Source organism: Nasonia vitripennis, chromosome 1, assembly GCF_009193385.2.
Source record: "Nasonia vitripennis strain AsymCx chromosome 1, Nvit_psr_1.1, whole genome shotgun sequence".
In the NCBI taxonomy this organism is placed as follows: Eukaryota; Metazoa; Arthropoda; class Insecta; order Hymenoptera; family Pteromalidae; genus Nasonia; species Nasonia vitripennis.
This window is the reverse complement of record NC_045757.1, coordinates 17,596,209-17,620,586: the sequence shown is the minus strand read 5'-3', so window position 1 is coordinate 17,620,586 and position 24,378 is coordinate 17,596,209. Positions and strand designations below refer to the sequence as shown.

Here is a 24,378-nt window from a genome sequence, read left to right as displayed (position 1 = left end):
ACCTACATATCGTGCGCGTCTTCTATATGAATAGATTTATTCTCTGCGAGGAGGTAGTATTGTGAGGTTGGATTTAGTAATTGCACAGGAAAAACACGTTGTATTTTCAACAAATCAATTGATTACCCAATTCGCGCGGAATCATAGTGATTCCTCGCTGCCTTCATTGATTGCGGTATAATAACGATATAATCCCTGTACATTAAAACATTCCTTCCAGAATCGCTCGAGTGCTCTGTATAATAATCCTCTTACCGAGCGTTTAGACTCTTAATCATCGTGTTTCCAAAACTCGCGCTCCTACATCTCTATAGAAAATGATACACACGTAAGAGAACGCCCCATAAATATCAAAAGCCCGTTTCACCTCGAAAATGATTACACGGCCAGTAAGAGCGAAGGACCATCCGATAAACCCATACACACCCTACTTACGGACCCCATACACAACGTCTTCAGTCTTCAGCTTTTCGAGCCCCTCGGCCGACCTGCTGCTGCTTCTGCTCACCGGGAAAATTGATAAACCAGCCAAGAAGAGTTTGAATCGCCCTCCCACGATCGACCCACAAATCTTGGCATTAGAAGGACCGGGAAAATTCGCTCTCCTTAACCGTATAAACGATGGAGATGGGATAAAAAATCGCCGTCGATTTGCGAATCTCGATTAACACCAGCCTACACAACGATTCACTCGATTTACAGGAAGAAAAGGCGGATCGGCCTAGCGATGTGAAAAGGACGAATGCTTCGGAGAGGGTAGCGTGCACGAGGAGATACGAAATTGAAATTAAGGGGCTTAGTGCGGGGGAGAGTGGATGTCGTGGATGAGAAAGATCGCTTTCACGGAATTGTGTCAGCGAGCGACTATCTTTGAGAAAATATTGTAACGAACAATTTTCGGGAGGTTATATGGAAAATGCAATGCATGATTAAATCAATAAATCAATCAATCGCGAGAACCTTATTAAATATAAATATAGTTTGAAAATTTTACAGTTCATCTGTACACCCGTGTGATTCAATAGATCTTCTGCAATTTGAAGTGAGTGACACGTATTGAATCCCAGTCTACATGATACTGTCAATCATCTTCCCCTCAATAATAATAAGCGCTAATAAAGAACTCCAACATTGATGCAGCAATTTTGAAGCGAAAGCGAACAAACGAGAGGTCTCGCCGAAATCTCACGATTCCCGAGAGAGAGCCACCTAGGAGAGCCGTAAAAGCCCAGGAAATAACGCGGACGTGCGCATATATATAGACAATTTCGGGCGGCTGTAACTCGACACCTCTTCTCTGTGCCGCGGGTTTTCGTGTAGGCACTTTATCTCCCCGGCGCGCCGCGTGTAATTAACGAGCGAGTCCGCGCGATAAATCGGCCCAAAGACTAAACTCTCCGCCAGCTATGAAGTAACTTTCCAGGTATAAAAGAGAAAGAGAGAGAGAGAAATTTTTGGAGGGAAGCGAGACTTTTGGGGCGATTTTACGAGGCGGCGCGCGACACTGTCGCGCTCGGGTAAAAGGAGCTTTTAGAGAGGGAATAAAAAGAGGAGTGTCTCGACCGCTATGATTCGGAGAATTGAGACGTTTCGAGCTCATCGCTGATTAGGCTTTTCTTTTATTTTTAAGAGGCTAGGCATGATGATGGGAAAATATTTGAGTATGCGATCCGAGTATACGGGTTGTAAAAAAAAATACGAAAGTCCGCCTATATCCAATACTGTGTACAAGCTAACTTTTATTGTGCGCTTATAATGAACCAACTTTGTTCGCAACTATGTAAATTTCACTCAAACTTTCGGTTATATAAGGCCTCGGTCCGAAAAAAAAAATTGAAAAAACAAAAAATTTGAACTCATTCATTTTATGACCGTCACAGCGTGCGACACGATCCTGAAGTTTCTTTGGAAACGTGTTACTATCTCTGATGAGGCAGCAGTGGGCAGAGCGAAGAAACGTGCAGTTCGTAGGCGCGTCATTTGAATATATAAACGCGGGTCGTAATTTTTATAATTTAATGATGATCCAGGTGGAGATAACATTAGGACGTTTTAACGCGTGTTTCGCCTGAGAACCTAATTTTATGTAGCCGTATTCGGGATACTAAGAAATAAAATGTTTCTCAAAAATAGCGTTTTTGAAAAAATTAACAATTTAACTCCTCGTTTCATCTCCTCGAGTGTAATGATGTAACTGTTAATATATGCAGTGACACAGTAACAAGGAAACAGAATTTTGTTATGACGTTCGTGATTTATTATAGACTAAAATCCATTGTTCCATTGTAATTAGCGATTTAAAAAATAGCAAGTTGTATAAATCAACCGCTTTCAATTCTACAAAAGATTTATTCCCGGGAACTAAAAATTCGAAAAAAGTCCTTTCGGAGAAGATAAAGGTCCTTGATTCATCGCTCGCAACAGGAACAAAATCAATTAGGACCAGCTGACGCGTAAATAATCGTCAAACGCCCACATTAACTTTTGAATAACAGCGGACTCGTGCGGCCAGAGAAATAAAAAACTTGACGATTGCTTCTTTCAGGACTTATATATTTCGAATGCATTTTTGCCGTAAGTGTTTGCGATAAAATTGAAAATCAGTTCGCGCTGTGGATTTGTCTACTGAATGATTACAACTTTTATACTCGCAGCTGCTCATATAGTTGATTTAGTTGAAAACGCGGTGAGAAACGGGTATCAAAAAGCGATCCTCCTCTTTTAAAAAAATGATGGCCTTTGTTGTGAAGCATTTAATACGTGATTTTGATTGGTTGCTGGTTGGTTGCCTTGGCAACGAGATCAGAATCGCGCTTTAAATTCATAACCCTCAAAACAGTCATAACTGGTAGAAATTTTTGAGGTTTTTAAAATGAAATGTGGAAACCTTGATAACAGATAAAATATATGTAATATAACGTAGTATTACAACATGTGTATTGAAAAGTAACACCCTAACCCTATTTAAAGTAGTAATAAAGTGTGTGAATATTATTTATTTTTTTTTAAATGGCAGTAAGAAGTTCAATTAAAAGAATAAAGAGTTTGAAGATATACTGTGTCTCTGTGCCCAAAGTCGCCCTCGGTAAGGTTTGAGGGGTGAATTTAAAGAAAAGTTCAGTATCCGAGTCAGTAAGTTTAAGTCTATCATTATACAATGCTCTTTGATTTGTAAAAAGGCTACTATAGACAACTAAAATATGACACTGCCACTTCCTATGTTACCTAGAAATATGTAACCTAGATGATTCTGATTTAACTGTTTTCGTTTATATTTTTACATCCAGGCTCATGCGAATTTTATAATTGAGCAGGTCAAATTTTACTTATAGCCAGTTACGCGGAAACTACTATCTCTAGCACATTGTATTTCTGGTTTCTAGCATATTTTTACACGGAGAAAGTGATAAATGTTTTGGCTTTTTTGTCAAGGTATTAGGTAATTAGGATTTTGACTTTTAATAGTTGTGAGAGATTTTGAGACCGATACCTGTTTTTCCATTTTTGCATTTATTCTCATTCAAAAATTAACAGGTCTAGAGAGCTCATATTTTGCATATGAATGAATGTGAATGCAAACTCATGCTATACGACTAAATAATTATCATGGATGTTGTAGTCGAACACAAAAGTATTTCAGTTAACGTTGATTCAACTCCACAATCACAAAAGAAATCTATATGCAAAATATGTGCTCTTTAGACCTGTTAGTTTTTGAATGAGAATAAATGCAAAAATGGAGAAACAGGTATCGGTCTCAAAATCTCTCACAACTGTTAAAAGTCAAAATTCTAATCAATGCCTTGATAAAAAAGCTAAAATACTTATCACTTTCTTCATGTAAAAATACACTGGAAACCAGAAATACAATGTGCTAGAGATGGTAGTTTCTGTGTAACTATCTACAAGCAAAATTTGATACGCTAAATTAAAAAATTCATATGGACCTCGATGTGAAAATATGAATGACAACAGTTAAATCATAATCATGTAGGTTACATGTTTTTTAGGTAGCATAGTAAATATCCGTGTAAAATTTCAGTTGTATAGCTTTTTTATAATGCAAATAAATGGCATTTTAATGATAGACAAACCCACTGACTCTTATACTGAACTTTTCTTCAAATTCACTATTCAAACCAATGATGACGACATTGAGCATTATTAATATATTTATTAAAAAATAGTTTTGAGGGATTTAGTAACATGTTACATGCTTATAAAATATTAGCAGACGTTAGTGCGCCGCCCAACACTTATGGTAGATTTTCTACCAATGTTATTAGACAGAGATATAATCAAGAGCGCGCGAAGCGCGCCTTCATTCCTAGTATTTTAAAAAAAGCAGATTTTGCTCAGTAATCTCGAGATACATGTGGTCATCGAAGAGTTAATATAGACACATATGCTTCTTTTGTATAGAAAATTACGCACAATAAGATCTTCAAAAAAGTCAAGATATTATGAAAATGCTTTCCCACACTCCTAGTCTGGAACATGTCCCTCGTTTTGAAATCACCTCATGCGTGAAAATGAGGAACGCCTTTTTTCGTTACCTGAGCTCAGAACCATCATTAATCAAACTGATCTAATGAGAATACCATATACAACTTCATAATCGTATCAATTAACAAAACGTAACGATGAGTATGTTAATTTTCGAAATCCACATATAGTTTCGCATATCCAGCAATAATGGTAAATAGGAACAAATCGACAGCGAGACCGAAAACGAAACATTCTCCCTCATCACTCAAAATAGCCGACCTCTACCCCACGCAGCGCGCAGTCATTCTCCGCCAACTCCGAACAAAAAAAAAATCACCTGACGGGTCAAAAATCTTGACCTGCCCTCGATTCGCCCATCATCGCACCTCGACACAAGCCGTCGCAGCCTTTCTAGCGCTGTGCCACATTATTACACGTACCTACATAGTATATACAGCGATTTTTCTAAAGGCTACCTCTCTCTCTCTCTCTCTCTCTCTCTCTCTCTCTCTCTCTCTCTCTCTCTCTCTCTCTCTCGGGGCAATCACGACGACGGGATCAGAGACGAGAAGTGCACCTGCGGTTGTGGGGGAATCTTTGATCATCTGGGAAGCGGGCGCCGGTGGAGCATCGACCGAACGAAAGACTATTAATTTGATTCAGCTGTGCATCTGCACGGACTAATGGAATACACATATAGAGAGCACGTGTATAGTCGCCGCCGAGAGCGCAACAAAAGGTGAGCGCGTGATGCCTTATGGCAGATAGCGAATTCGGCAGATTCGCGCGAGTGACGCGGTATTTATACGCTGTTTGAATATCCTCTTCAATAACTATTTCAACTATTTACTATTCTGATAATTTCGATCGAGGCACACCGTATACAGCACACCGTAAGCTAGCTTTAAAGCAAATTTATGCACTGGAGGCAGCAAACTACTAACGAGACTTCGTTCTCGTCGAAAAAGTAATTTAAAATCGTAAATTATTTTACTGCAGCCCGCAGCAGCGGAGCATAAACAGTAAAATGTCCTAACTGTAGGAGGCTGCAGTCGTAATGCAATCGAGAAGAAATCTAGTGGGAAAGCTCGCAGGATCTATTCGCGTCGCGGAGAAAATGTGGGACACACGGCAACGCGCGCCGCGCGTTCCTTCCACTTGCGCGACGATTTACCGTTCGTTGAGGGACACCACGTGCGCACTTAAGCGCATAATGTGTTATTGGACAATATGCATTCCCCGGACTTTATTTGGCGAGGCATTTTTTCCACGGCGAGTCGCACGCTAGGTCTTTTTTATTGCGGCATAAAATTAGAGAGATACGACGCAGGGGAAAATAAAGGCTATTGTTCATTAGTAGGTGAATTTCCCGCTGAATATACGAAACACAATCGGAGGGCTATGGACGAAGCTGTGGGTTTCGATTGAAACGTGGAAAAAGAGAGGGATCACAGTTTCAGCGAAACACGAGTTTAACCAAATTGATCATCGAATTGCTTAATCGTCACAAAATTGTCTTGCATGCATAATGAGATAAACAAAATTTTACTGCAATATTATAGATCGCGCGGCGGGAACCGAGTAAAATACTCGACGCTTTATTTACCAAACGGTATATTTCCAGGAAGAATATGTACACCGATCGAGCACGAGGTTGGTTCAATAAACGTTCAACAATGAAAACCAATCAGAGCTCGAAATTAAAACACGCTGCGTGTATACAGGCCGCGAATAATCACGCGCGTTCAGTTCTCCGGCACCGCTGAAATTTACATGATTCCCAGCATCGTTTCGATGGAGGATGCGGAAAAATTGCCCCCCCCCCCCCCCCCGGTCCTCTCGAATAAACGGCACCTTACTCCTCCATTCATCTTCGTTTATTCAATTTACGATCTAATTCGGGCACGAGAGATCCTCGTTTCGCCTTTACGATCCTCCTCTCGCGCTGAAAATAGGACCCGACTAGCAGCCAGCGAGAAATTCCAAGGAGTTTATGTATACGACGCGTACACGCGTTTATCGACGACTCGCGGGGGAAGTGTAATTTCGATCCGCGTTGCGTTAACCGTTACGACGACGGAACTCTATATGCGCGTATAGACGTTCTCATCTTCTCTCTGCGCGCAGGTTGAATGCGTACGCCTATGTGCGCACGCGGAAAAATAGTCGTAATCATATTTAGATCTGGGATATATATGCGTAAAAAAAATATATATATATATAGAGAGAGAGATGCGCTCTCGCGTCAACCAGTGGCTCTTTGCCGCAGAGGATTCCCATCAGCCTCTCTCTCTCTCTCTCTCTCTCTCTCTCTCTCTCTCTCTCTCTCTCTCTCTCTCTCTCTCTCTCTCTGCTTCGCACTCGTGGAAAAATCGAATGGTACACGCGCGTCTGTAGGAGAAGTGCGCGACTGGTAAATGAAAGCTATGGGCAGGAACGACTCGGCTCGAATTAGATATACCGAGTGTATATACTATATAAGGGATTGGGATATAGCGCACGAGCGCAAGGCTGAGAGCTGAGAGGCTTTTCAAGTGCGCGTCGGCGTCTCACGGAGAAAAGGTTATGGAAATGCCGCCTGACGGATTCCGAGGCGGCGCTGAAAAATAAAATTTCCCCCCTGATGCGCTGCAGAATTGCACCTGCTTGCAGCGGGGAGTACCTACTGCTCTGATGCACTGCGAGTGCGGGAGAGAATATTTTAGCATGCATTTCGGAAAGCCTGTTTCCATCGGTCGACGCTGAATTAAGGCGAGCTTGATTTTGACGAATTGCAGTGACGAAGAGTATAATGTCGTCCTTAACTTTAAAAATTAAATATAATAATATTGATCAACGTCTTTGATTAGTCGTTCCCCTATAATACCGCTTGAACTTTTGATGCCTCTGGCTAAGGCTGATAGGCGGCGCATACGCACGTTCCCGTTTCTCTCATCATTGAAAGGCACGTTCACTACATATACAGCGGTGTGCCAACTATATCAAAATTGCCTTGTTGGCTCCTCTGCTTGCGCCGCTCATGCTGTATAACATGGGCATATTTTTCTTCTATACTCTTGTTTCTTTTTTTTTTTTTTAAATTGTGTATTTAAAGTCGCATCCTCTTTGTTGGGTATTATACAGTATATTACATTATTTACATAAAATTATCCATCAGATTTTACAAAAGATTATATAATATTACAATTGGTTACATATTGAACTTTTACTATAATACATTATTTATAGTGGGAGGAACGGGGTTAAATGTGGTTTATGTACTTTATTTCTTGTAAAAGTGTTATTACGTTTGTACATTGTTCATTATTGTTTAGAAGTTCTTTAAAATTATTTTTCAGATTGTATTTTTTCCTTGCTTTGGTATATCTAGGGCATTCTAGGAGTATGTGCTTGACGTTCATTGTTTTGTTGCATTCTTCGAAGTGCTTTGGTGGTTTCTATAGGTGGTTCTTGTTTCTTATTTTAAATTCGATTATAACTAAAGTTACTTATTTAAACAAAAGTTATTTCGTGATATGTTATTTTTCAAAACTTTCGAGCTTTGGCGCTCTATGCCTATGTAAATAACGATAATCGAGCGATAACTATTTCGCTGTTTGCATCGGTTAATTGGATCCGATCGTATCTCGCCCGAGCGCACACACGCGCGATGAAGCGGCCTGCGCGTATAAGGACCAGCTTACCGAGATTTCATCCTGCGGTCAACTTTTGCATAACCACCGAAAACTGAAAAAGCCGCGACGCGTATACAGCGCGGCGGAGAGAAGCAAAATATTTACACTTGCGCGCCGAGAGAAGAGGCCACGCCGTTGCCAATTAAGATAACGCGCGCGATCGAGCCTCGTCGGCAGACTGCTGCCTTTAAAGCCAAACAGCGCAGTTCATGCGCCGGCATTACGTAAACCAATTTCAGTGTGAGGGGGGGCGAAAGTCGCCCCCGTAAAAAGCAGCAGCGGCAGCCGTGCGCACGAGCTTTCGGGTCAAGCTCGTTTTCCGCAGGCAGTTTTCCCTCGGCGCGCCGCCACTGTACTGTACTACGGCGTAAGCTCGCGCATTTACGTATGTACGAGTTTCAGGAAGAGGCAGAGGACTAGTAGCGCTACCGCTCGAGTGAGATATGGATCTTCCAGCTCTTTGCAGGTGAACGGTGCATGTGTGTAGAGGGTTGCGTTAAGGTTACATACCGTTGCGCTGCCGTTGCTCCGCGAGAGATATACGGCTGCAGGCGCAGAAGGCGATCGCGGGGAAACGAAGACTGATGGCCGAAGGGGGCATTTTCGAGTGCCCTATGGGCTTATGATTGAATAATGCAACGTCGGCTTGATCGGGCTATGCTAATCAGTCCGCAGAGATGGATTTGTTTGATTTTCAGCTCGACGTTATGGCAGGCCGAGAGATATCATATGTTTCCGCGGATAGCGCGTCCGAATGAAATACTGCTGAAAGAGCACGCGGGTTTTGGGATTGATCAATGCTCGGCCGATGCACGTATACCGATGGCCGTGTACTGAAAAACAACGAAATGATTTGTATTATCGTTTACCAGTCGCTACGCGACGCCAAAATTAAAGCTGGCGCGAAATCATTGATTGAAATGCATACGTTATAGCGGGAGTATGATTGGATACACTGATATCTCAACGTACACATGGATATGATTTCTCGTAGAAAAAAGCGTCATCGCTCTCCCCGACGCGCCCAGTGAAGCTCAGCCACAGACGCGGGCGACAAGCCGCGTGTAAACAGCTCGAGATCCACAGCGCGGAAATTCCGAGCAGCCGAAACCGAGGACCGTACCGCAACCCTTCGAGGGGTTGTTACAAGAAGCGCGGCCATAGGCATGCATAGACGACCGCACAATAAAACCCCAGCATGACGTCCCCGCGTGCGCACGCATATTCGCGCGTTATTAATAGCCGGACTGTCGCACGCGAGACAAGAGGAAGGAAAAGGGCTCTGCGGCTGTCCGAGGCAATGACGGACGACGCTCTGTTCTGCTGACTGCTACTACTTAATCCCCCCTGGCGCCCAATTATTCCAGTGCGGAGAGAGAACCACGCTCCGGATTTTTGGGTTTTAACGAGGCATCGCGACGGTTATGCATTTTTTTGTTTTTCAATACGGCCTCATTTATGGAGAGTAAATCAATTATGCCCTATATATATATATATATATATATATATGCAGAAATATTTCTGTTGCGGTCGATGCTTTTAATTCGAACAAGATTACCAAGTTCACACTTCGCTTCAGTTTCGAAAAGACTCGCGTTTATCGAAATGAATTCAGGACTGGTTTCAGTCGCACAGGTATTTTCATATTTCCCGCTTAAACCGATTTGAGTCATATGATTATTTCTGCACATCTTACTTTTGGCGATAGTCATTTCAAAATTATAATTTCCAACCCCGATACGATATCGAGGACGATCAAGCAAGTTTTAATCACATTCGAAATTCTTCTTCCGTAATTTGATTCGACTGTGAAAAGCTATAACGAGAACATCACCGCAAAAAAACGTTGAATCAGAAACCAAATTGACCTTTTAGCGATCTTTTTAGAGCATAACGAACCATCAGGTTATTATTTCCCGCTTGGCGTGAATTACATCCTTCGAGCAGAATAATAGCGAAACGCGTCATTCTTTACATCACCGACAGATATAGAATCTGGCTCCAATTGCGCCTCTCAGAGAAAGAGCGAACGGGAGAGAATGAGCCGGACAAACTAATTATCATTTCACGCGAGGGATGATAATAACGCCGATCAGCACAACTAAAACCGGCGCGTCTCGCGCGCGAATTAACGGGCCCGGCGAAAGCCGGTGCTCTCCAGCTCCCCGTCGCGTGTCCGGGGCACACATGCACTGCATAACCCGCACACGCACATTACGCATTACCCCCTCCGCGGCTCTCGTTATAAACGGAAAGTGACACTGCTGGCTCCAAATCAGTTCTCTACTCGGTTGCATAACGGCCCCTGACCAGTGAACTTAACGTCATAATCGCTCGGCAATAACGACGTTTGCGACAGCGCGCGCGCATCATCGCACGCGAGAGCTGCTGCTGCTGCTACTGCTGCTACGCGTCGCCATGCGCATCTGCATATCCATATACCGCGAGTGTATGGCAGTGAACCGTTGGCCCGTGAATTGCGCACGAAACGACTCCAATTATCCAAATGAGCGTCACACCGAAAGCTGCGGATCCACCGAGGCTGCTTCGCCGGAATGGCGACGTCTACGCGATATCGATTTGCCATTATCGAGCCGCACCTACTTCCAAGATGCAGCCTCTAGCTTCATGGTTATCGCGCGCACTCATATATATGTATACTCGCCTCGGAATTGATATCGCCGAGGGCTCGTCAGAGATGAATATATTGGAATTTTTCATGCGGGTTCTCGATGCACGCACGTATTATATTTATAGCCCGACGGTGATTGGAAATGCTACCTTGCCGGAGTTTATTTTTGGCCAGACGTACCTTTTTCACTCGAACGTATGTATATTTGCAATGAACAAATGTAGATTTTCAAGCGGATTGTTAACCCAGCCGAGGTAGTATTTACAAATCGATGTTGATTTTCGCTTCAAATTGGAAAGAGCAAACGTCCGCAGTGTAATAATAACCGCTGAATTTTCCGACCGAATGTGTACAATAATCATTAAATTGCCTAAGCTAACACGCTGAATCGCAATACTCTTGTCAGCGGCAACGAACAACATTTGCAAAAATCAACAGAATCCGGACGCCCTTACACCAATAACAAGCATCAGCTATTCTAACGCGACCCCCGCCGCAGCGCGGTGATAATTATCTAATGTAAGAGCACGTTGAAATAATAAGCGAAAGCGCGCCAATGAGCGGCAAACGAGCTGATCTATATGTATACAAGTATTGGCGCTCGTCGATACGCGATGAATTGAAACTCGCGGCCCCATCGAAGATATTGCTCGCGCGACTTCTTCGCACTCGACTTGCCAGCAGATTAATTTCTCCTAGAGAGAGCGGCTGCAAGCTCAAGATTGGACCAGCCGGAAACGACGCCATAATTGCTCGTCGCGCGTCCCTTATTCCTTTTCACCCTTTCTACAGTCTCCACTCCTGCAGCGGCGGCATTGCTGGTATGAGAGAAGGAGGCGAACCCTCATTTTCTCGCATTAAATGCGCGTCTTGCAACTTAACGCTCCGCTGCAGCCGATTGAGATTCACAAGAGATTCATCAGTGCGCCGGTGCCCGAAACAAAAGCTTCCCCGTTTATATTCCTTATAGTTGATTCGGCGCGAGCAGTTTTCTCATTCGGCGCTAATGCGATGCGATGCGATCGATGGATACATGTTATTCTAAAAATATTTTCAAACCCGCTATGGGTAAATTTTTCGATAAGTTTATCATAATACCTATATAGAATCGCTCTCCGACCAATAAAAGTTTTTCAAGCTATTTAATCGCGAAACTCTCGCGAGTTGCTCGGCAAGTTTCAAATTTTATCTGTAAACTCGACTACTTAACACGAAACCCATCACGTATAACTATATACCTATTTACGACTCGTCGAGGCGCGACCGCTCGAATTTTCCCGAGATTTTCGAGGTCCGACGCCATAAGGGATATATAATGCGCTTTCGAGTTTTCAAGCAAGTTAGCGAAGCCGAGAACTTAAGCTGGCTGCAAGGCTAATTACTCTGGCCGTGAGAAGTTTGATAACTCTTTGAAAATATTTACGGCTGAATTTTGTGAGAATTTCAACTCTCCTTCTCCGAAATTATCAACCGAAAATCCACGAGAACAGTCGTAAAATCCGATTCGAAATCATTTCCCGCGAAGTTTAAAGCTCGCGCTCTAATATCGGAAATAATTTCACGGAAATCGCGAGTCGCGGCGTGTACGCGCAAACAGGATCGTTGACAAACTTAAATAAAACCACCTCTAATTATGTTTGCCAGCCACTGACGCAGAAGTCATTAATATTTACACGCGGCGCGCATCGTGACTCGATACACGGTTCCCATCTCGGCTCAAAAGTCGGACAGCCGAATAAAGAATCCCCAGCGACGCACGCTACCGATAATTTCCAGCGGCTATCGGCGTCGAATTTAAATTTCGCGCCAGCCGACATTGTGCGTATCGCGTATACGAACGATCGGGCGAGTTATGCTCCCGAGACACGAATTAATAAATGGAAAGCTCCGCACGAGAGTATGATCATACCACCCGAGACTGGCAATTATCGTTCACGCAATCGTCCGACTCGTATTGAAATTCGCTCTCGAGTAGCCGTGGCGTATGAAGCTGCAAGAGGAAGAAAAAGGACGCCCTGAAAATGAGCCGAAAAAGAAGGCGAAGGGAAACGAGGCAGAGAGAAGAGCCTCGCGGTGATTTTCAATTAAAAGCCGGGGCAGCACAAGCGGCGGCGGCGGCGGCGGCAACGGGTGCAGGAAGATATACGAAAGGTGTCAGCGCGGCAACATAATCGCATTAAGAATTCACCTCTCCGCGCCGTATGAAATCAAGTCGTAAAAAGAAGCTCGCCGCCGCAGCTGTCGTAAATTTATCCTCGGCGCAGCGCACGCGAAATGAAGAAAAAGACGCGCGGCTGCGAGAGATAAAAGGAGAGATGCGAAGGAGGAGAAAAAAAGAGAGGGTTGAGCGCAGCAGTGGCTGGTGCTTCTGCTTTACGTTACAGAGGCGCTACTCGCGGATCGCGGCCGTTCGCGAGAACGATGCAAATGGCAAAAATATTGTTATTAATACTCGCGCCAGGGAATTCCGGATAAATTGCCGGCTACGAGGCTTCGAGCGTATTTCATGCGGCGATACCGCTTTGCATCTCGGCTCTCGTACAAAGTGTAGCGAGTGTAAGGATGCTCGCGTGTTGGTTGGATTTTTTTCAACTGTCCCTTGCATACATTATTTCCTTCTCTCTATGTGCATATGCCTTTAATGAATGACTTTATCGTTTTCGAATTTGCGGTACTTTTTCCTTTTGCCGTTTTGAGTTCTACTGCTGCTGCTGCACTTCGAGATTAATTATTCCAATATGAATGCTAACGAGTGAAATATATCGCTGTATAGGGGCAAGAAATACGTTGCCCATATGGCTTCTGTCGCGTGTGGAAGTGAGTTTATGTAGTTTTGAATATATTGCCTGATGTGGTTCGTATGCAGATAATTTCTATAAATATCAATGCTTTAAAATCTGCTAAAATGTCAAAGTCCCCCTCGTAGAAAATACGCCATAAGATATAGCCGGTGAATAACTACTGGCCATATTTTTCTTAGCATAATATGTCAACATGATATGCCCACATTATGTTGAGTACTTGACTCCACCAATGGGTTTATAACCTAAAATCCACAAACTTAATAATCAAATTTCTTTTAACGCAGTAAATTCTAAAATCATTTACGTTTATAAAAAGGAGTTTACAATAAATTTTGAAAATACAAGGCAATGTGTTAATAGCAGTAACCTAACCTTGAATATTCATACGTACAAATTTACATATAATCACACTCAAAACTCACTAACATATATGTATACTATTCTGGAATGCATGTTTTTATATAAGTGTGAATATTAGAAACAACATCAGGTGAAATTTGTGTGTTCAAGATTATCAACAATGAAGTGTAAAAGTGATGATCTTGATAGATATTCCCAACTCAGTGTTGAAGTCAGTAGCATGCAGTATTCATCATTATAGTGCCTTATATGCAGTGTATTCGTGCAAGATGTTTAATTTGTAGTGTAGATGCTTATTTTATTATAAAGGAACAGGCTAGCGTAACAATTTTTGCTTGTCTGTCTTCGCTAGCTGACCCACACCGAACCCTATGGCTCCGGGGGGCAAAATTTACACATAGGTGTTTGTATGAAAATGTAATCTACAGCACTTGAGATAAAGATAAGTGGATATATTGTTTTAACAGCTTGAAACAAATCACCATGCAAAATTTCAGCCCTCTGAGTATGATAGATTTTAATTGAGAGCAAAAATAAAAATTGAAAAAAGTAATCGTACAATCATTGAGAATTTGATTTTGCATAGAATTTCTTATATTATAACCTAATTTACATATATCGCAAGCTAATTATTACACATTTCACATGTCGCAACCTAACAACGCATCGCTAGACTAATCGCATTTATATTTATATATAATGTTCCGATTTGGAAGTTCCTTATATACTAGCCGAACAGTTTTTCGTCACTTGCGAGTGGAGTTTACGAGACACCCCCTAGCGGCAGTAAGTGAACAGGTGAATTTCTGTCGTCGGGTTAATTTACGACGAATTTTTGAGCTCTGTCGATAATTTTTTACCGACGGAACACAGCGAGTCAGAGCGAAGTGCAATTTTTACTATACTGGTATAGCAATTTTTGATAAATGTATAGTAAATTTTCACACAAACATACTAAATTTTCTGCATAGGTCCGAGTTTGTGCCTCGATTAGTATACAGTATAATAATTTTTACTGATACATTTCTCTTCGTGCACTGCACGAACTGGAGTGAAAAGTTCGCCAATACTAACGGCTCACAAAAATACAGTTCACGCTGCGAGTGCATTATACATTCTACTGCCGCAGTATCACATACACGCATGTACCTATAGAAATATGCGTTTATCGTCGATTCTTCTCCTCATTCCTTTTGGCTCCTCTCATCCACTATATATACCCTTTTTCTCTCTCGCGAGCGCACGCGGGGAGCGATCACAATCGCAAGGTGGGTTATTCGAATTGCCGCCGCCGATTCGAGTTGGGGTACATAAATCATAAATCGATATGCGTGCTCACTCGCTCGTTAATAGCCGATCTTTTGTGCAAACAGCGCCGAGAGTTATAGGATCCGCTGAGTCCGACTGCGCGGCGAAGAACTTTCGGAGCGCATTATTATAGGCCCGAGCGTAACGTACACTTCGCGCGCGTAATCACGTCGATTATGTGCAGCGCGCTGCGGCTCGGTTGAGCCTGTCGGATGTGCCGTGAGTCATCAATTGAGAGCATTGATTGGAGGGAGTGAAAACCCGATTTTTAGTAACAGAGGCGTTGCCGATAATCTAACGCGTTGTTCGTTACAAATAGACATCATGTATACCAGAGTTTGTTATGTTTGCTTGACGAACCTGCGAGCTTAACGCCGGTGTGGAAACAATAAATGTAGAGTTTTTGTTAAACCATAGTTACAGCGATGTTCCCGCAGGATTTTTACGCTTCGACAGCTGTGAGAAATAACAATTCCGCGTACATGGATTTCATAAAATTTGCTAAACCCGCTACACAAACTATTCAGTCGTCAGCCAGACAGATCCGCTGCACTGACGTAGAGCCGCACACTATAGTCTAGGAGTCAGGGGGGTTTTCGTGGCCGACGGAGGTCCAGTCGGACACCAAAGTTTTCTAAGTGTATTTTGGCCCGCTGATCACGAATTTCGAGGGTGTTTTGCATAAACGTGTAAATTAAAAAAGTTATTAACAATTTAATTGTTTAAAACGCTGTAACAAGAAGACATAATACAAAAATTATATTCTAACGTTGAAAATACCTTTCATTTTCACGTAGAAATAGTCTCAAATTTGCAGAAATCAAAAAAATTAATTACAAGTCGAGTTATTGCAAAATTAGTGAATATTACTTGCATAATTCACCTTTTCCATCACTATTTACCGCATAACTTCGGTTCTATTCCAAATTTTTCAACTCAACACCTCTCATTCTGAGCATCAAACATTTCTTTATCGATATCTTAACAAATATTTATAATAAACATTACGGGAAAAAAATTATAACGCAAAGAATTTAAAAAAAAAATAGTAAAAAACGTATTTTTTTTGTTTATGACCGATTTTGACCATCTTTTTTTTATCAATGAATAATAAAAATAGTACAGAAGTATTCCTTGTTTAAAAACGAATAATTTCATGTACCGTAAAGTTTAATTATCAACATTTATCCGCCTGAAAAATGTCCGCCAAGAGGCGTTGATGCGGCGGCGCAAGAAACAGCACGAAGAGATACGAAGCTCACAACGGTAAGTCGCTTGACATGATAATCTGTGGATTCGCATTGTGACTCTTCTTTAGGTAACACATTTAATTTATTTACAAAGTTTTGTCAATCACCAGCTCGCAGGTTCGTCAAGCAAACATAACAAACTCTGGTATACATGATGTCTATTTGTAACGAACAACGAAAACCCCCCTGGCTCCTAGACTACTAGTCGAAAAATTGCGCGCATCTAAACATCACTTCCCGAACGATCCTTTAATTCCACGAACTTTCTATGCATAAACATCGCCCACGCTCTCACTGATTATCTGTTCACTGATGCAGTCGTGCAATCATCGCAAAGTAAAACGCATCCCACGCCGCGCGTGCATTTTCCCTCGTCTCTCGGTGTGCTGATACACGAGTCGATCGAGTCGTATAAGCGCTACCGCGAGCGCGACGGCGAAAGGCGAGCGTCTTATGCACACGAGGGGCGCCGATTTGATCTAATTGATTTCCGCGGCTGTTTGCATCGCGCAAACCGCGATGCTTCGTATACTTACGGTAAAGGTCGCAGACTGACTGCCTACCGGCCGGCAAGTGGCCAGCTGTGTATATAACCATGGGTGGGACGAATGACACGAGGCACATTTGTCTCAGCGGACGGATTCGCGATTCCGACGGAGAGACAACGCAGCTCCGCTCAAACTGTTCCACACTAATCAATCTCTCCCGGGGAAATACTCGTGCGTGACCATACCTCCGTCCCTTTCCAGTCCATACTCTGTCCTCGACTCTGCCTCTCTCTTGCTAACTCGTTATTCTATTCTCCGCGCGGTATAGTACCGGTGTTTTCAAACCTTATCACTGAAAATCGCCGACTTGAATATTCATGTTTGTGGTATTGTTGGGACACGGACTTTAAGCTGATGGGCAGAACTGGACATTGTATGATTCGGTAAATTCAACGCCGAGACGTTATTTGTTGAAAGCATATCTGACAGTTCCCATATTTTTCGAGAGATTCATGGTTGTTTATAATTAAAATAGGTATTTTCAAGTATTAAATTTAGGTTAAGGTACTCACTCATTACGAAGGCTGTACTATAAATGTTGGATGCACAATCTCTGATTATCTGTAACAAGATGAAAGTGTCCCTTTTAGAACGCGGTTGTGAATAATGAAGTACTCAATTCAAGGCAGCTGATGCAGTGCGTATCTAATACTTAAACTGAATAGCAAAGCTAGTCGATAAAGAATTTAACAGAAATTCAATTTCCTGCTCGAGGAATAGCGGATCTATAATCGAATAATATACCTTTACGATAATAAAGGCTTGGACACTTCCTATTTTACCTATTACTTTTACTTATTGTAATTATACTATTTATATCTGAATAGAGATAAGGAACAAAGCAACTCAACGCATTTACTTGTAATATTTTGGATAATCCAATTAATTAATTATGCCCGTACAGTCATTTCATCGACGCCATCACCCAGAGCTAATTGATGTACCAAACTATGCGATGAAAATCTGCGTTCCGCAACTATCAACGTATGCATTGCATACACAACACAATGAACTTACAATGATTAATGCACAAACTGTTGGATTAAACCCGGGGTGCATAAATAAGTGTCTGCCAGCGAGTACGTAAGATTGTCTGATTATTACCGGCTTGTGCGAAGTTGATACCATTTCCATAACATGTGTATCTCGTTTACGTGTCGAGTTCGTAGAAAAAGCAGTGTACGTGTCATCAATGTAATGCCTCAGACAAATCTTAAACATCTATCATTACGTTATAGGGTAAAAATGTAACCGTCAAAGAGTTATATAGATTCAATAACGCATTACGTACGACCCGCTCTTACAACGCTCACGTAATTTGGCATCGATAACAATGTACGTGTAGACCGCGAGTATACTTAATCCTCTTACGAGTTTTGCGGGTCTAAATGTCGTTGGTGCGCAAAATTCATGTGCGGTTCGTCGCCCGTCTCATTTTCTCTGTCTCTCCTCTCGTATTATACGGCTCCGGAGCTGAGAGCTCGTATCTGTACCAGCCAATCCAGTGTGGGAGAAGAATTTCAATTAGTATTTCTGCAGAAACGCAATTTAGATTAGTTTTTCTGTTAAGATTATAGCAGAATCCGATGAGATAATGCTTCATTGTATTTCATTAATTAAAACAGTCCAAAATATGCAGAGCTACATACACGGGCTCGGTGCGTTTTTATATTCACGAATTTCAGACAACACCTGGCGCTGCATGTACGAATAAGCAGCGGGGACATACACACACACATACGCAGTCAGCTCTGGTCACGATAAAAACGTATAAAACGTAATTAAATTAACGATCGCTCGTTACAACTCTCGCGACTCTCTTACTCTCCGTGGCATATCAGATTTTCTTATGCAAATAAACAAAGTCGCATGGACGAGTGTGCGTTTATACTGTAAAAAATGGAGCGCACGAGTCATTTAAATGTCATTACAGTCAGTCTCGTTCCGGAGAAGTAAATCACTCGCGGAGCTATCGGTGAGCAGCTCGCCGCGGAAGAGTGAGTTGTCTCAATCAATTAGGAAGCAACGCGGCGTATTATACGCGTATAAAGGGGGTCGCTTGAATTACACTCGGACTCGCGCTCGAGCCGTAAAATAGCGCGCGAGCTTTCCTGATGGATGGTGCGTCAGGATCAATTCTTTCGAGTCGGACGCGCCACCACGGTAAAGTACTTTAGAAGTTTTAGACAAGCGAACGGCCCAAGTGGGCGGCGAAAGTTCATTCGGCAGGAATTCGGTAGTCTTTAAGTCGCTTGCTTTGAGCGTGGACGTTCAAAGTTTTGTGAAAACTCGATATTTTACTCGATCAATAAATAAATTGTCTCTTTTACATTTAGATCGATCCGTAATTGAATGCCCCTTTTCTGGTTCTACAAAGCATTATTTTGTTCCAAGAATACCATTTTAAAACTACACCGATCGACAGACTCGAAAAACATCCGTTATCCGCATTTTCCATACATCATCGCAACGACACGTTCGCGTTTGTTGCCTGTGTTTAGGAAAAGAAACCATAGCGCCGAGAGAGACTACGCGTCTCGTCGTGCGTATACAGTCGCAACGGGCTGACCATTAAATTTACATAAGAGTCTTTAAAAGAGCCGAGCGCGCACCGCGTGAGCCCTCTCGCGATAATTAATAGTCGAGGAATTTTGATTGACGAGAACGAAATTTGGCGTGCAGCGCGCGAAGAGAGTCGGGCATTACGCTCGCCCAAGAAGAGGGAACAAAGTCAAGATAGAAAACGTGCGCGTTCCATATAACGTTAAAAAATTTCCCGTCGCCGAGCCGAGACTCGCTCCGTCTCCTTCTCTCCAGCTGCGAGCTTCATCGAGTGTCTTCATCAATCATTCGAAAGTATAACGCGCGAGCGCTCGCGCAAAGCCTTCTTCGTGCCCCCAGTATATACCAACTACCTCTGAAACTTATATACATATACACTCTTGACTCTCGGCTCACTTTGTCTTGACTGATCTGTCAGAGACTGGGTATTGTTTGGCTTTTTATTTTCATCGCCTTCATGACGAACTGGCTCCTCTCTCCGACTCGCTCTATTCTCTTGTCGGTTCGCGGGAACTTAACCTTTGAAATGGACGAAGAGCCATAGAGAGATTGAGATAAGCAGGGATGCAGAAGTGGCTGAAATCGTCATTTTATTGCGCATAAGTGGGACACACTGGAAAATTCGAACCTCGGAATTTTTATCCACCTGACGCCATCAGTCGCAGATACAAACCCGCACTGACAAGCCGACCAAAGTATTTCTCTCGTACACCTATATAGGCGGTAGTGATAGATTGTTTGCTTATAATGACCCCTTATTGAGCCAAAGAGCTGTCGCACTCGGTGTTTAACTTGCTAACGGCTGTAATGATTATTTTTCGTCATACAAGTGTAGACAGTAAACAGAATAGAAGAAATCTAGGGTATGACATCGTTTGACCTATACGTCAGATATAAGGCTTTGATTAATGAAAACGTTATTCAATTTCTGCGTACAAAAGCCATTTTTCCTCGCACGCCTCCAATATACAATATTGAATGTACTTCAACACTCGACAAAAGTCTCACCCGACCAGTTGAAAAGTTCAATTAATACTCATACAACCGTGGAAAGCCGCGGTGAGTTCAATTAACCAGCGAAAACTCCGCGAGAGGAAACAGAGAAGAACTTGATGATTCAATATTTGAACGCGTTCATAAGCAGTGAAAGGCCGCGGCAGCAGCTCAGCAGCGATAAAACGATCGCCATTAGTCAATATCACATGGGGCCTCGTAACCCTAATGGCCCTAATGATCGAGTGCTCGTGTTACGCGCTCTATAATAACTGTCTCTCTCCCTCTCTGGTCTCGCCGCTGCAATATAGCGATATAGACCAAAGAGACGGGCTCTCGTGTGTACACACAAAATGACGAATGCGAGGCTCGCGGTACGTTTTTCCCTCCTCTACAAGACGAAGAAGAAGAAGAAGAAGAAGAAGACGAAGAGCAAGAGCTGACTTCCCTTTTTCAGGCTCGTAATGACACGCTTTTTGAGCGAGCCACGGCTATTATGCTCCTTTTGGACGGTCCTGTGATCTCTTGATCGTTTAGCGAGGAGAAAAGAAAGGAATGTCGAGAGGCTTAAGAGTTGTGTGTGTGTGCGAGCTGTGTATGCGACGTCCAAGTAAGAGAGGGAGAGAGAAAGGTGCGAAGTGAAAAGATAGGCAGGAGAGAGAGGTCCGAGAGCCGCGGGATATGTGCCCCGCGCTGTTATCATTCTCTCAGGGTAGATAAAAGGAGGCGCGAATGAATGGAAGCCCCGCGAGAGGACACAAAGGGACAAAATGAGGCACGATGCGGAGAGTAAGAGAGAGATTGATTCGAAAGGATCGCGGTGTGTTTTTTCTTTGCTGTGGGTAATTGTGGGAGGAATGTTTGATACATAATAACTGTTTTCTTTGTGGACAGCGCGTGGATTTATCTCGTTCTCGGTGATGTAAGCGCTAGCTGAATGCGCTACAGGTATACCTTCGGCTGCTAGGAAAAGCCTTAATTCACTTCACAAATGGCTTATTGAGATGTGAGCCTTTAAATTTACATTATACTTTGAAATACATTTTTGTTATTTTAAATTTCAGCGGTATACCCTTCAATAAGACTGCATGTGTTCGTGATAAAGCAAAAAACAAGGATAATCAGAACTTATACGACATTATATCATTATTACACGTGAAATTAACAATTTCAGCGGACAGGCATAACAAAGTAAATTAAGACACGTTGCTGGTCTATTAAAAGTCTTCTGAAACGGTCAATTAGTCGAACCACAAGTGTAGGCCCTACCACACGACGATCTAATCGCTATCTTATCCTCCACACGCAAGATGGGACCCTCTTCGAGCACTTTCAAGGATTCTACGATCACCACGAATTCTAGGTGTTGTTCTAATTCGTCTCTGCTGCTTTTTTACTTGATTTGGCGACCCTTCATTAAATCACGCAAAGAATTCGTTCGAACCCGTCTGCGTTACAACCAACGAAATGAAAACATCAAAATAGTAGGCAATAGAGATTTAAAAGTACCATAATTAGTTTAATACTTTGAATAAAAAAAAAAGGTAAAAACGCCACTAGCACAGTGTAATCTCTTGGATCATCTATATCAACAAACCGATATCCAAGCAAGACCTCCAAGGAAGTATACCTCTTCTTCTGTTGCTTGATCCCCTCAGATAAGAATACACGATACTCCAACCGTCCATTAAGCCCTCATCTTATAACTCACACTCATCGACATTTGTAGTAGAAGTTCAATACTGTCCATCCTGTCTCTGTGAGTTCCTCTGTTAGCAGCAGAAAAATCTCACCCTTCTGGTCTCTCTTGCGATGTCTTGGTCTTTCATTTTTGTCGCCCACCTTCATCGCTGGTGTTTTCTTTTTACTTTCGGCAATTGGTCGCGACGGAAGATTTAGGGGCAGCCGTTGTTAATGTAGTTGTCGCCGACGACCGGGAGAGGAGCGAATGAGTTTCTAGCGTGTGTTGATAGTATGAAGATCTAGTATACAGAACCGGTGGATGCGTGAGAGAAGGTAAGATAAAAAAGATTCAGTCTGATTTATTACATTTATTTAAAAACATTGTGCTAGATTCTTGATATTGCAGAAAAACTTATACGTTTAACTGGTCACATCTGGTAAAAGGATTTAATACAAAAAAAAGAATATGCATGTATGAACAATTTATTGCAGAATTGTAATCGTAAATTTTACATTATTTTTGTAAAAATATTCAGACAATTTATAATTAGGATAACAAGGAAAACAAAGAAAAAAGGAAGCGGCGTTCAGAAAGCAACAGACGTAAAAGCAAATAAGAGCAGGTGAGATAAAAAGAGACAGAGACAAAGGCAGGAGTGGACAGTCCGACCGTTGAAGGTGTAGTATAGTGGCTACACATATACGGCAGTGTTCCAATCAGAGATCCTTCGTCTAGCAGCTCGGAAACGCTCGCTTTATCGGCGATTCCGACCAACGCTAATTAACTCGGTTGTGGTGGACCCACGCGTTAAATCAGCTGGCGCGTTCATAGCCCGTCCACCTAATATTGAAAGCAACCAAAAGGGGAGAAAGTGAGAGGGCAAAAAGCTGAATTTATTAGGGCCACATGGCCAATGTTAATGATCTGCTCAGTGGGGTTGTTATACATTACGAGTAGTTTTAATTACCGATTCAGAGCACACTGATGAACTGTAAAACAATGTTGTTCGATCGAATAACCAAGTAGAAATGAAAAATAACCTTTTTTTTAGAAATAAGATTATTTTTGGTGATTCTGCTGAGTGGTTGATGCTCTCACTTTGAAACTACAATAACAATATTAGGCCTAACTCTCCTGCAGGAATGTAAAAGAAGTCAAAAAAACTCAAAGTCACGAACAAATGAAGACTGAACTAGTGTCTGTACGTATATGTAATAGATGTGGGTGCGGAGGTGATTTACAACAAAGACTGCTGCACGCTATTAATCGAAACCGTACGGGAATGACACCTGGACGCAGATTGCATGATTAACGAGGAGGTATACTGCGGCTTGCTTATAGAGTCGTGATAGGGAAGATGAGCCGGAATTGAAACGTGGTTCGCTCAAAACACATGGCTCAATTTACTTTTTATGGCAGCTTTTGTCATCTTAAAATTCATCGTAAAGTCTACTAAAAGAATTGAGGAAAAGAAAATTTTAGCGCTGCATCGCCCATTGAAAAATCCACCGCGAGTGCAAACGGCATAATTCCTGAAGTCTATATCAACGATATCGCCTTGCAGCAGAAAAAGAGTAAAAAAGAGTCTATTCGGTGAAACAAGAAGTCGAGACGAATAATGCCGTTAATACGTCACCGCTATTATCGGCGACTGGCGGCGGTGCTCGCCACGTCTACCCTCCGAGGCTAAAAGCCCCAGCGCGGAATTCCACGATTGGTCGGCCGTAGGGAAATTCGCTCCACCGCCACTCCGATACGATATCTCCTTAATGCCCGACGTTTAATAAATTCCGTTGAATTTCCACGGGGCGAGCCTGAGAGGAACATCCATCCTACTATCCTCTTCTCTCTCTTCTCCTCTCTCTCCCTCTCGCTCTCGCTCTTACTTTCTCTGCCTCGATGTCTACAGGGATTTCTCCGGCTCTTCGGATGAGAGCAAGAAGTTCACTCGAGGCTGCAGTTCGCGCTCATAAAAAAATCATAGAATCCCTCTACCGAATCACTTTTTCTCTTTATTCCCTCTTCCTTATTCTGTCTTATTACTCCTTTAAGACATGTACCCCATAATATAGTCG

At 42.5% G+C, this 24,378-nt stretch overlaps 1 protein-coding gene across 1 annotated transcript in view; it reads right to left on the bottom strand.

The window, feature by feature from the left end:
- LOC100115632 (MOXD1 homolog 2) overlaps positions 1–24,378 on the bottom strand; it is a 432,542-nt gene that overhangs the window by 352,111 nt on the left and 56,053 nt on the right. Inside the window, exon 3 of the mRNA XM_032595855.1 lies at positions 17,577–17,625. The gene's annotated coding sequence lies outside the window, so the exon portion shown is untranslated. The remainder of the gene's footprint in view (positions 1–17,576; positions 17,626–24,378) is intronic.